This window comes from Schistocerca cancellata, chromosome 2 (genome assembly GCF_023864275.1).
Source record: "Schistocerca cancellata isolate TAMUIC-IGC-003103 chromosome 2, iqSchCanc2.1, whole genome shotgun sequence".
NCBI classification, from domain to species: Eukaryota; Metazoa; Arthropoda; class Insecta; order Orthoptera; family Acrididae; genus Schistocerca; species Schistocerca cancellata.
In genome coordinates, this window is record NC_064627.1 from 349,419,537 (window position 1) to 349,433,373 (window position 13,837).

Genomic DNA, 13,837 nt, shown 5'->3' on the forward strand with positions numbered 1-13,837 from the left:
TGCTCAATGGGGGACAGATCCGGAGATCTTGCTGGCCAGGGTAGTTGACTTACACCTTGTAGAGCACGTTAGGTGGCACGGGATACATGCGGACGTGCATTGTCCTGTTGGAACAGCAAGTTCCCTTGCCGGTCTAGGAATGGTATAACGATGGGTTCGATGACGGTTTGGATGTACCGTGCACTATTCAGTGTCCCCTCGACGATCACCAGTGGTGTACGGCCAGTGTAGGAGATCGCTCCCCACACCATGATGCCGGGTGTTGGCCCTGTGTGCCTCGGTCGTATGCAGTCCTGATTGTGGCGCTCACCTGCACGGCGCCAAACACGCATACGACCGTCATTGGCACCAAGGCAGAAGCGACTCTCATCGCTGAAGACGACACGTCTCCATTCGTCCCTCCATTCACGCCTGTCGCGACACCACTGGAGGCGGGCTGCACGATGTTGGGGCGTGAGCGGAAGACGGCCTAACGGTGTGCGGGACCGTAGCCCAGCTTCATGGAGACGGTTGCGAATGGTCCTCGCCGATACCCCAGGAGCAACAGTGTCCCTAATTTGCTGGGAAGTGGCGGTGCGGTCCCCTACGGCACTGCGTAGGATCCTACGGTCTTGGCGTGCATCCGTGCGTCGCTGCGGTCCGGTCCCAGGTCGACGGGCACGTGCACCTTCCGCCGACCACTGGCGACAACATCGATGTACTGTGGAGACCTCACGCCCCACGTGTTGAGCAATTCGGCGGTACGTCCACCCGGCCTCCCGCATGCCCACTATACGCCCTCGCTCAAAGTCCGTCAACTGCACATACGGTTCACGTCCACGCTGTCGCGGCATGCTACCAGTGTTAAAGACTGCGATGGAGCTCCGTATGCCACGGCAAACTGGCTGACACTGACGGTGGCGGTGCACAAATGCTGGCCAACACCGCGGTTCCTGGTGTGTCCGCTGTGCCGTGCGTGTGATCATTGCTTGTACAGCCCTCTCGCAGTGTCCGGAGCAAGTATGGTGGGTCTGACACACCGGTGTCAATGTGTTCTTTTTTCCATTTCCAGGAGTGTAATTCTAAGTACTGACCTTGGTGCAGTTCCTGTAGTATAAGAACGGCGATCTACTAAAGCGTGTGTTATAAATTTTACACTTTGTTCTTTTGTTGATGTTTTCGGACTTCCTGGTATCGGCTCATTATTCATGTGCACAAGACCGCCAGGAAAAGGCTTAGGCAAGTGAGAGTTTGTAATCTCATGAGCGGTTAATACGCCACATACTTCTTACCACAAAATTGTTTTTAATTTGACGCACTGTAGACTAATGACGAATTTTTTCACGTGAATTAAAACTTAACTGAACTCAGCCGAACAGGCCATGAAGGCCCAACGATACCGACCAGCCGCCGTGTCATCCTCAGTGTTTTAGGCGTCACCGAATGTGGATATGGAGGTGCATGTGGTCAGCTCACCGCTCTCCCGGCCGTATATCAGTTTATGAGACGGGAGCCGCTATTCTCTGTCTGAATATACGGCACATAATCATTAATCGTCACAGTACCCTACATTACCAAATTTTCCGTAATTAGGCTCTTGTCACTTAAAAACGGATAACACTATGGATGAAGCTAATCTCTCACATATTCCTGCGCACGTCAACTGCAACTTGCTTAATTTCCAACCTGCAGTGTTACCAACAGGGACTTTATTTGTGAAATTTTCATCATATGTCACAAGAAACCGTGCAATAGTGCTCTTAACTTATCACGCTGAACGTAAGAGTAAGTCTGCATCATCATATCGCAAAACAGATTTACTTAGAACACTGTTACTATTATTGTTATAGTTTTGTTTTGTGACAAGAGTTACGTATGATTAATAACAGTTATTTACATTTACAACTGCACATCAGAGATTTAAGTTTAGTAAGAAGCAAAATGTTCCATGCTCTGATTATCACGAATAAATTACTGAAATTTTTGCTCAAAGTAGGAGGTTGACAAGTCTTCAGTTTAACCTGACCTTTATCATTGTCGGTAAAATATTGTCGGTTGTTAGGCTTCGTCATGTTTCTTTCCAAACTTCCCCAGCTGGTTGAACACACTTCTTCAGTAATCCACATTTAGACACCTCTACTGGGACCTTCTTCAGGAAGATACTGATCTTCAAATAGGGAGTTCCTTGAGTAAGAATCACCTGCTTCAACGTAAAACCGTTGTGGTTAGTACCAGTATCTGTTGACATTCACGTTGATACACGCCAGTTATAGACTGTAACCTGAATTTAAAATACACAAACACGGCAAGACGCGGGTGTTCGGAGGGATGTACAGGGAAGTTAGTCTAGTCAGCCTGCTGAAAAATGGATCAAATGGCTCTGAGCACTATGGGACTTAACATCTGTGGTCATCAGTCCCCTAGAACTTAGAACTACTTAAACCTAACTAACCTAAGGACAACACACACATCCATGCCCGAGGCAGGATTCGAACCTGCGACCGTAGCGGTCGCGCGGTTCCGGACTGTAGCGCCTAGAACCGCTTGGCCACTCCGGCCGGCTTCAGCCTGCTGAACTGTCGGCAAAAAAATTAATTCTGCCGCGACGGGGGGACTGTATAGAAAACAGTGCAAACTCGCAAAATGCGTAACTGCAAGGAGTTTCCGGTGGACGTAGGCACTTTTATTTACACATTCGCTCTCGTTAATGGAGCGTGTAATGAAATAATGGTTCGTCGGCGTTCATTAACAGAATTTACTGGCAGGCGGTCAGATTTCACAGTTTTAATGAATTCATATTTTATACTGCACATGATTAAACTGTTTTACTGTTACGGTCCCGTTTTTATTATAATGGGGCCTGCAATGAAACTGCTAAAGCAGCACATTTATTTCTGCGAACGTTTCGGCACGGCTGCAGGTATCACCATTGGGACGCGCATACGTGCGCCGCTGTGTAAAGATTGCTTTGTAGCTGTGTTGTAAATTCGCAGTGCAGAATTGGACCAGAGCTCGTTACAAATAAATAACTGTTGGTTAATTGTTTCTGCAAGAGTTGCTTCGCGACTTTTTGCAACACCACTGACATATTTTAGGAGTAAACATGGGCACTGCTCCTACATTATTATTCTATACTGTCTCAAGGTGAAAGAATTTCTTGGATAACGTGCATAACGTGAAACGTCAATAAAATACTTCGTAACTGAATTGCTCAGTTAGTAAGAGCGTTACCTACGAAAGGACAGTGTGGGTTCGAGTTAACTACGAAGGCACATTTTAACTTGTTATAAAGTTTCGTCACCGATTACAAGATTTGGTCTGCGACGTGCTTTAAGATACCGCTGGGTCGTTCTCAGTGGCGACATTTCAGCTGCGGATGTTAGCAGGAGAACCTCTGTGTTACTTTGAAAGATGGAGAGAAGTTCTCGTAAGGTGAAGCTTTGAACCTGCTCGGGAGCCTGTTCTTTGATAACTAAGTTGGTAAGAACTTTCTTTTTCTGTCAGACTGCTGACTTGTCCGATGCAGATCGCCAAGAGTTACTCGCCCGTACGTCTCGTTACCTCTTAGTAGCACTTAAACCCACTTTCGATTATTTGATGGATAAATTCCAGAATTTTTCTTCTCCTTGTCACTTTAAGTTCTACGGCACCCTATAGCTATTCTGTGATAGCTTACACGTCCAATCATACTGCCTGTTCTTCTAATTGGCGCTTGTCATATATTCCATTCTCAGGGTAAATCTCATTTCTTATCAGTCCACATAATTTTCAGCATTCCTCTGTAACACCACATATCAGACCATTCAATATCCTTTTACCCAATTTTCCCACAGTCCATTACTGACTGTTCTGCAATACTGCGGTCTACATGTACATTCTCAAAATTTGTTCTTCAGATTGAAGCCTGTGTTTGTTACAAGCAGGCTTCCTGTAGCGAGAAATTATGTGTCTGACTGTGCCAGTGTACTTGATACAGCTTTCTTGCTCTATTAGTTTGCTTTCAAGGCAGGAGAATCCTTATTTCCTTCACATCGTTTACAATGTGTTCCCCACTTTTGACATTGAGTTTATTTATATCTACATGACTACTTTGCAATTCACAGTTAAATGGCTGGCAGACAGTTCTTCTAGCCAATTTCAGACAATTCCTGTACCGTTTCTCTCTCTCTAACAGGACGTGGTAAAAGTGAACACTTAATTCTTCATATATGAGTTCTGATTTCTCTTATTTCATTATGACGATCATTTTTACCTGTTTAGGTTGGCGACAGTAAAAATTAAAAAAAAAATATTCAGAGAAGAAAATTGGTGACTGAAATTTCGTGAAAAGATCTCGCCGCAGCTAAAAGCGCCTTTGTTTAAATGACTGCCATCCCAACACGTCATTATATCTGTGACACTCTCTCTCCTGTTTTTCAATAATACAGAACCAACTGACATTCTTTAAACATTTTCGATGTACTCCTCAATCTTCTCTGGTCAGGATCTCATACAGCACAGCAATATTTTAGTAGAGAACGAACAAGCGTGGCGTAGACAATCACTTTAGTAGACCTGTTGCAACTTTTAAGCGTTTTGACGATAAAAATAGTCTTTGGCTTGCCTTCCTCACACCATCACCTACGTCACAGTTCCAATTTATGTTGCTCGTTATAGTAATTCCTAGGTATTTAGTCGAACCGACAGTCTTTAACGTTGTGTGATTTACCGTGTAACCGAAATTTAACGGATTTATTTTCATACTCATGTGGATGACGTCACACTTTTCATTATTGAGAGACAAGCGCTACTTGTCGGGTCTATATCAGTTTGCAATTAGTTTTGATCTTCTGATGACAACTGGAAGATAAATGACAGCACGTCTGCAAACAATCCGAGATGTCTCACATTGTCTAATTTTATTTCCGCTACTACGCGTCTTTGGTTCAGTCTCAGTCGACATTATTCCCTCTGAACACTATTTATTTTAGTCGTTACTTATTTGATGTAGAGGTTAATCAGTAGGGGATAAACTCTGCATCCTTGTTTTACCCCTCGGTTTAATCTGAACACATCTTTCTTTGTCTTCGTATTGTTCCTTGTTGGTTCTTCTTCACCTGAGAATTTTAGTCTTGAATCATGTTAGTTTGTCGAACGCTGTTTTCAGTTGCTCGAGTTCTATGAAAATATATTGATTTTTCATAACTCTCGCCTCCATTACCAACTACAATGACCGAACTGCGTCTGTAGTACCTTTAGTCATTCTGAAGCCAAACTGATCGTCATCTAGGAGAACTTTAATTTTGTACGTTTAGTATCTGTGTATTGTGGTCAGGACAGGGATAGGTGTCTTTCATCCTGACTGCACGCTAGTTCTCGCTTATATTGCTTTTGCTAACTTCGACATCTTGTGTATGATATCCTTAAGAAGGTTCAACGATATGTCTCAATTTTACGACTGTATACAATAAACCAAAAATTTTCGAAATGGCGATGGAGAATGTTACCTCTGCCTTCGAACATGATTGATCGCAACTCATTCAAAGCTTCGGAAAATTCTTTCTCTAACACTCGATCACGCCTTGTAGATAGACATTCATGTCTTTTCCTATCGAGAGTAGTGCCTACGAAGACACGGATCCGAGTTCGAATTTGGGCGCAGCGCATAGTTTAAAATCAATGTATACTCTGCCGTCGGGAGAAAGATTCAGTCCGAGAAACACAAGAGTTTGCTGTACAGTGCGTTATGGTAATACGTACAAACTAAGCACAGATCTGCGAGGGTAAGTCAATTATTACCCGCAAAGTAGTTATAAAATTTTATTATAATCAAATAGGAAACTTACAAGAACATCATTTTTCGACATAGTTTCCTTGGTCCATCGTTGAACAAGCTTCCTGATGCCCTCATAAAAGAAGGTTGCCGGTTGAGCTGCAAGCCACGAATTTACCGCTTCTTTCACTGCTTCCTCCGAGGCAAATCGACGGCCCCTTCATGCCTGTGATAGTCAGAAGGGGCAAGATCGGGACTACATTTGGCATGATTCAGTACTTCAAATTTGAGTTTCTGGAACGTTTCAGCGGTGTGTGTAGCAGTATACGGACGGGCATTGTCGTGCAACAACACAACACCTTCTGACAGCAATCCTCGGCGTTTGCTTCGAATTGCAGGCTTTAGCTTTGCAGTAAGCATCTCACTGTAGCGTAAACTGTTTGTCGTTGTGCCTCTTGCCCCACAATGCTCCAGTACTGGACCCTCTGCGTCCCAAATAACCGTAAGCATCAGTTTTCCTGCGGATGGCTGGCCGCGGTGGCCGAGTGGATCTAGGCGCTCAGTCCGGAGCAGCGCGACCGCTACGGTCGCAGGTTCGAATCCTGCCTCGGGCATGGATGTGTGTGATGTCCTTAGGTTAGTTAGGTTTAAGTAGTTCTAAGTTCTAGGGGACTGATGACTTCAGATGTTAAGTCCCATAGTGCTCACAGCTATTTGAACAATTTTTGCTGCGGACGATTGGGTCTTGAACTTTTTCTTGCACGACGACTTTGGATGTTTCCATTCCATACTCTGCCGTTTACTCTCCGGCTCGTAATGATGGATCCATGTTTCGTCATGAGTAATGATCCTGCCTAAGAAGTTGTCCCCTTCGTTCCCATAGCGACCCAAATGTTTTTTGCAGATGCCCAAACGCGTTTGTTTATGCAACTGTGTGAGTTGTTTTGGGACCCATCTTGCACAAACTTTATTAAACCCAAATCTGTTGTGGGTTATTTCGTAGGCAGAACCGTGACCAATTTGCAGACGATGTGCCACTTCGTCAATAATTAATTATCTCTCTAAGAAAATCATTTCACGTGAACGCTCAATGGATTCTTCATTTGTGGTGGTAAACGGTCGTCAGGCTCCTTCATCGTGCGTAACACTTGTGGTACCATTCCGGAATTTTTCAATCCATTCGTAGAGACTCCGTTGTGACAAAACACTGTTCCCGTACTGTACCGAAAGTCTTCGATGAATTTCGGCCCTTGATACGCCTTCAGACCACAAACAACAGATCACTGAACGTTGCTCGTCTTTGGTGCAAACAGACAGCGGAGCAGCCATGATTAACAGCACGGCATTGTTAACGAAACTAACCCAGCAGCAACAAATAAACAAATAGCAACAAATAAACAAGGCATGCGTCATCAACATAAAACGACACTACTACCAAAATAAACAAAAATATATCTAAATTGTGGATAATAATGGACTTACCCTCGTATTTTAGATGTGTAAGGAAGGTAACTATTGAGATTAGTTGAAGGAAGAACTTCAGACTTTTCTTGGAGTTAAGAAGTAAGATTTTGCACTATGCAGAGTATATGCTGCAATGATTATCTATGGAGAATTAAAACTATACACCGGACCGAGATTCGAACCCAGAACCGTGACTTAAGCTACCAGTGTGCTATGAATCAGTTTCGCCATTTGTATCTCCTCCTACTGTCCGCAGCTCGTGGTCGTGCGGTAGCGTTCTCGCTTCCCACGCCCGGGTTCCCGGGTTCGATTCCCGGCGGGGTCAGGGATTTTCTCTGCCTCGTGATGACTGGGTGTTGTGTGATGTCCTTTGGTTAGTTAGGTTTAAGTAGTTCTAAATTCTAGGGGACTGATGACCATAGATGTTAAGTCCCATAGTGCTCAGAGCCATCCGAACCATTCTCCTCCTACTCCATGAGCCGCGCCTTGCACTTGTCTTACATATGTCTCTGTTGTTCCATGCATGTAGCTTGGGGGGGGGGGGGTGAACTTTTTTCTTCCCGGAAATTATCCCAAGTTATTACCGAAACTGACTGAAAACAGAATAACCGCTTTGAAAAACAACAATTGTAATCTTCCTGAGAACGCATAAATTTGGAGAAATAAGAAGACTTTTCACGAACGACAGCAAAAGTCTTCGTGGAACCAACACAATATAGAATAAAATGAATAAAATAAATCTCTACTTGCAAACAATAAAATTTACACAAAAGCAGTGAACCTCTACTCTGACCATCATAAAATCTTTCCATGAAGAAAAAGTTCTTCTTGAAGAGTGAAAAATTCCGTATTGGAGAACAATAAAGTTCCAATTGTACTACATTAAATCCTTTGAAAAACTAAACTCTATGAAGGATTTCCATAGTTATAAGATCGCCAGCAGTGAATAAAGAAAAAAAACCAGTCTTTGTTGGGTTTGGTAAGTAAGTAATAATTACAACCCTGTAACCAAGACTGTTAGTTTGTTTATCATACATTGCTGTACCATCCCTACTATCAGTTGGAAAAAGAGCTGCAAAAAGTTTCCGCCAGCAGTATCCGGAGGATTGGAAATTTTATTGGAACTGTTTACGAATCTGTATTACATAATCCAATGTTTGTGTGCTTAGTCTCTCCAGTGACCTGATGACTTAGGCTTTCAGTGCGGAAGTGTCTAGATGGCACCTGAGCAGCCAAAAACGCTGATTTTCGATATTAGTTAAAAGTCAAGTCCTGTGTCGACATAGTGTCGACCTTAATATGCTAATTTTCCCAGCGAGCAACTCCATATCTAGCTTGTTTCCCCCTACAAATAAAGATTTGTGCGACAGAGGCTATCATACGAATCGTGTCACAATGAGGGAACGTGGCAGACTGTAGCCGGAAAGCCTTTGTTTTTATGGTTGTAAAACCAGTAACCACACTTACCAGTAGTTACGGGCATTAGGCGGAAAAAAGTGCGTGCGAATAATCTTCTACATTCTTTCTGAGTCCCGTGATGATTGTTTAGCCATCCTTGGGTGTCAGCGGCAGAGTATTTCTCATTTTCCAAATACTTCCGCACCTCTACCTTCTAAGGTCTCATACCTTACGTAGCTGCTTTCGAATTGATATTCACCATTTTTTTATTGTGACCTGTCCGTAGTTGGTTGTAAGCTGCTGGGTTCCAACATTGCAAGAAAATACCCGGGAGTGGTTGCTCCTGTGCCTGTTCTAGATACGTGTGGGCATGACGCAGGAAAACAGATTTGCAACCATCTTTGTGTGAGGCGTGGGGAGCAACAACGAGAGCTTGAAAATGTGAACCCACTATAAGTACTGAAGCGACGACGCTTCTCGTGGGAACGAGAGCGATGTCAGCAGTTTGATTTAACACATTTCAACTGATGCAAAAGGCAGCTACTTGCTTGTCTACTTACCGCATTGGCTTTTCCCTATAAGCCGCGTCCACATCGGACGCGCCACACTGTGCAATACCGCGCCGTGCATAACGCGAGGCACAGAGCAGTGCAGAATTTTAATGGAGCAGAATGTTCGTACGTGAGCAGCAGTGTTCCAGTCTGCACACGCATTCTTCGGTAACAATGGAGTACCAGAACCGCCGTCCAAACAGAGACGCGCACTAGCGAACCAATTTCCCTGATATAATGACACTGTGCGGAACTGTAAGATACGATATTGTAGTGCATGTGTTATTCCGAATTACGATGTAAATTTGTTTTGGACATGCTTGCACGTCCAAAGGAACAGGCACTTCGACTATAATCGTTCTGAAGTACATTAAATGTATTCACAATTGTGAATATGGACAATCATCAGCTGTAGAATGGAATTACTACAATGAAAATTGCTGCCAGACCGGGACTGCTAATGTCTGATTGGCAGAGAAAGATCATTGACAATGGGAAAGCAGCATCAAGAGCGCTCAATCCCTCGCATATGTATAGAACCGATCACTGAATCAGAACAGTAAATTACCGCAAAAGAATTTGTGAAATCCACGAACATAAAATTCCCTTCTACCAAAACTATTTTTCTTAAATCATGATCTCATTTCCGCAATACCATAAACTGAGGAAATTGTTTGTAATAAGTTCCCCGGTAAGAATGACTAATGCACACGTCATTGTTGAAGACACCTCACGTGATCTGTTACTTCAATCTACAGTGTGAAAACTTAACATAAAACGGTGTTTCACATTCACACCTTCTTTCACTGTTATTATGGAACTCAATAATAATAATAAGTAATAAACAACTAGAAAATTGAACAAACAGAATTGGAAATGAAGTAAACATACATTACTCGAGCCATCTGACTCTACCTGTGTGACGCATGACACACACTTTTTTTTTTTGTCATAAGTCATCTGACTAGTTTGATGCGGGCCCGCCACGAATTTCTCTCCTGTGCCAACCTCTTCATCACAGAGTAGCACTTGCAACTAAGTCCTCTATTATTTGCTGGATGTATTCCAATCTCTGTCTTCCTCTATAGTATTTGGCCACTACAGCTCCCCCTAGTACCATGCAAGTCACTCCCTCATGTCTTAACAGATGTCGTATCATCATGTGCTTTCTCCTTATCAGTGTTTTCCGTATATTCTTTTCCTCTCCGATTCTGCGCAGTACCTCCTCATTCCTTACCTTATCAGTCCACCTAATATTTTACATTTGTCTGTAGCATCACATCTCACATGTTTCGATTCCCTCTGTTCCGGTTTATCCACAGTCCATGTTACACTACCATACAATGGTGTACTCTAGATGCACATTCTCAGAAATTTCTTCCGTAAATTAAGACTTATGTTTGATGCTAGTAGACTTCTCTTGGGCAAAATGCCATTTTTGCCATGCCCTTTTGATGTCCTCCTTACTCCGTCCATCACTGCTTACTTTACTGCCGTGCTAGCAGAATTCCTTAACATCCTCTACCTTGTGACCATCAATCGTGATGTTAACTTTCACACACTACACGCCTATTAACAGGTCTCCCATCTCAATAGGAATGACGTAGAGGAGCTACGCCTCAGTCTCTCTCTTCAACCCGCACCACCCACACATACAGACACACTTCTTTCCATCACCCAACTGACCATTCCTTGATGTCTCACGATGTGTCCTATCAACTCATACCGTCTTTTACTCAGGTTGCGCCACAGATTTACTCTTTTCCTAATCCGACTAAATATCACATCAAGAGTTATTTGATCTACCTAGCTAATTTTCAACATTCTTCTGTAACACCAAGTTTCGAAAGCTTCTATTCTCTACTCTCTTGCGCTGGTTATTGTTCACATTTTACTTCCGTACAAGGCTGCTCTCCACGCAAATACTATGAGCAAAGACATATTAACATTTTAATTTGGATTTTACTCTAACAAATTTCTCTTTTTCAGAAATGGTTTTCTTGGTATTGTCTGAGTACACCCTCTCTACGTCGGGCGTTGTAAGTTATTTTGATAATATTTTGGTATCTAAATACCAAATCTTATCAAGTACATCTTGTATCACCTTTCCTAACCTAATTCTATCAACATCGTTTGATTTTATTCGACTTGATTTTATTATCCTTGTTTTATTTTTGTGATTACACCTTAAAACCTCATTTCGAGACGCTATCATTTCCATTCAATTGTGCTTCCAAGATCTAAGCCCCGTGTGAGGGATTTAAAAGGTCATCAGCAAATTACGAAGTTTTTATCTCATCTCCCTGATCTTTAATTCCCTTTCGAAGTTTCTCCTTGGTTTCCTTTATTGCTTGCTCAGTACACAAATTAAATAACATCGGGGATAGTTCACAGTCATGTTGTACTCCGTACTCTGTTTTCAGCTTGTGCTTACCTTTCATGTCCATCGACTCTTATATCCCTGGTCCAGTTTCTGTACAAGTTGTAGATAACTTTTCTCTGCTACATTCGAAATTTTGAAGAGTGTAGTCCCTCAACATGTCAAAAGAATTCTCTAAATCTACAAGAGCTATAAATGTATGTGCTGAATCCTGCTACTCGTGCGAGTGAGTGAGAGTACGCCGGTGTAGTGTCACCGCTCGTGTGTAAGTAAATCAACCGCCAACTATATCAGCGTGGGCCGACCACTACAGGCCGCCTATAGGAAGGGTGAAAATGGCACGGCCTCCGCCGCGCCGTCTACCAGCCCTTCGCGTCTATAAACGCGCGGAGCAGCGCTGACACGCTCAATGTGTTCTTTTACACTGAAGCGCCAAATAAACTTGTACAGGAAAGCGTATTCAAATACAGAAAAATGTGAGCAGGGAGAATATGGTGCCGCGATAGGCAACGCCTAAATAAGACAACAAGGGTCTGGCGCTATTATTAGATCGGTTAGTGCTGCTACAATGACAAGTTATCAAGATTTATGTGAGTTTGAACGTGGCGTTATAGTAGGTGCATGAACGATGGGACACAGCATCTCCGATGTAACGATGAAGTGGGGATTTTCCCGTACGTGCATTTCACGAGTGTACCGTAAACATCACGAAACCAATAAAACATTAAATCTCCGATATCACAGCGGCCGGAAAAAAATCCTACAAGAACGGGACCAAAGACGACTGTCAACGTGACAGAAGTGTAACCCTTCCGCAAATTGCTGCAGATTTCAAAGATGGGCAATCAACATGTGTCAGCGTGCGAATCATTCAACGAAACATCATCCATACGGGCTTTCGAAGCTCGTGTACCCTTGGCAACTGCACTACACAAAGCTTTACTCCTCACCTGGGCCTTCCAACATCGAAATTAGACTGTTGATGTCTGGAAACATGTTGCCTGGTCGGACGAGCCTCGTTTTAAATTCTATCGAATGGATGGACGTGTACGCGTATGGGCCCTTCTTGTCACTATGAGACTGTTCAAGATGGTGCAGGTTCTGAAATGATGTGGGTCGCGTGCAGTTGGAGTGATATGGGATCCCTGGCACATGAAGATACGACTCTGACAGGTGAACCGTCCGTAAGGAACCTGTCTGATCACTTGCATCCATTCAAGTCCATTGGACAATTCCAGTAGTACAATGCGACAGCCCGCACGCCCAGAGTTGCTACAGAGTGGCACTCTTCTGAGTTTAAACACTTCCGCTGGCCACCAAACTCCCCAACTTCAACATTATTCAGCATATCTGGGATGACTTGCAAAGTGCTGTTCAGAAGAGATATCCACCCTCTCGTACTCTTACGGATTTATGGACAGCCCTGCAGGATTCATGGTGTCAATTGCGTGCCATTCCACCGGTCTGTCCACATACTTTTTCTCCGTATGATGATTCAGTCGAAGACTGGGAAGCGTACGAAAAAAAGACCCAGAGAGCATTTTTGGCTTTCGGTGTGACTGGCTCGAATGTGTGTGAAGCCTTACTACCCCGTGGATTCCTCCTAAGGTATCAGTTACTGTGTCAGCTTGACCCTTAACAAGTACTGCCAACTCTTTTTTTGGAATACGTGTGCAGTTTATTGTCTGGCTACCACCGCAGACGAACGCAATGTCACATTGACGCGAGTTGAATTCTACCGAAGCCGCAACCAAACCAGACATACAGGGCCTAAGGCAACCGATCTCCACGTCTTTAGCCATGAGTGTCAGTTCATTATGATGCACATAATTATTCTTATGCGGATTCTATAATGTGTGACGAAACTGTCTGTCTAGGTCCGGACAAGGAAATGCACCAGAAGACTTCACTCTGTGAAAATCCCCTGTTGGTAGTTGTTTTGCAAATACCACAATCTTCTGAAGTTTATCGGGCTACAGGTGAGCAGACTACAGCGAGGGGCGATGTGGAACTAGTGTCAAAAGATGTACCCAGTAGGGGGGGGGGTTGGGGGGGGGGTTGGGGTTGTTTGGGGGAGGAGATCAGACAACGAGGTCATCGGTCTCATCGGATTAGGGAAGGACGGAGAAGAATGTCGGCCGTGTCCTTTCAAACGAACCATCCTGGAATTTGCCTGGAGCGATTTAGGGAAATCATCGAAAACCCAAATCAGGATGGCCGGATGCGGGATTGACGACAGATGGTCTGCTCGGGGAAGCGGCAGTGGCGGCGGTAAACATGTGGGCCCAGAGGCGAGCAGACCAAGACCTGCCC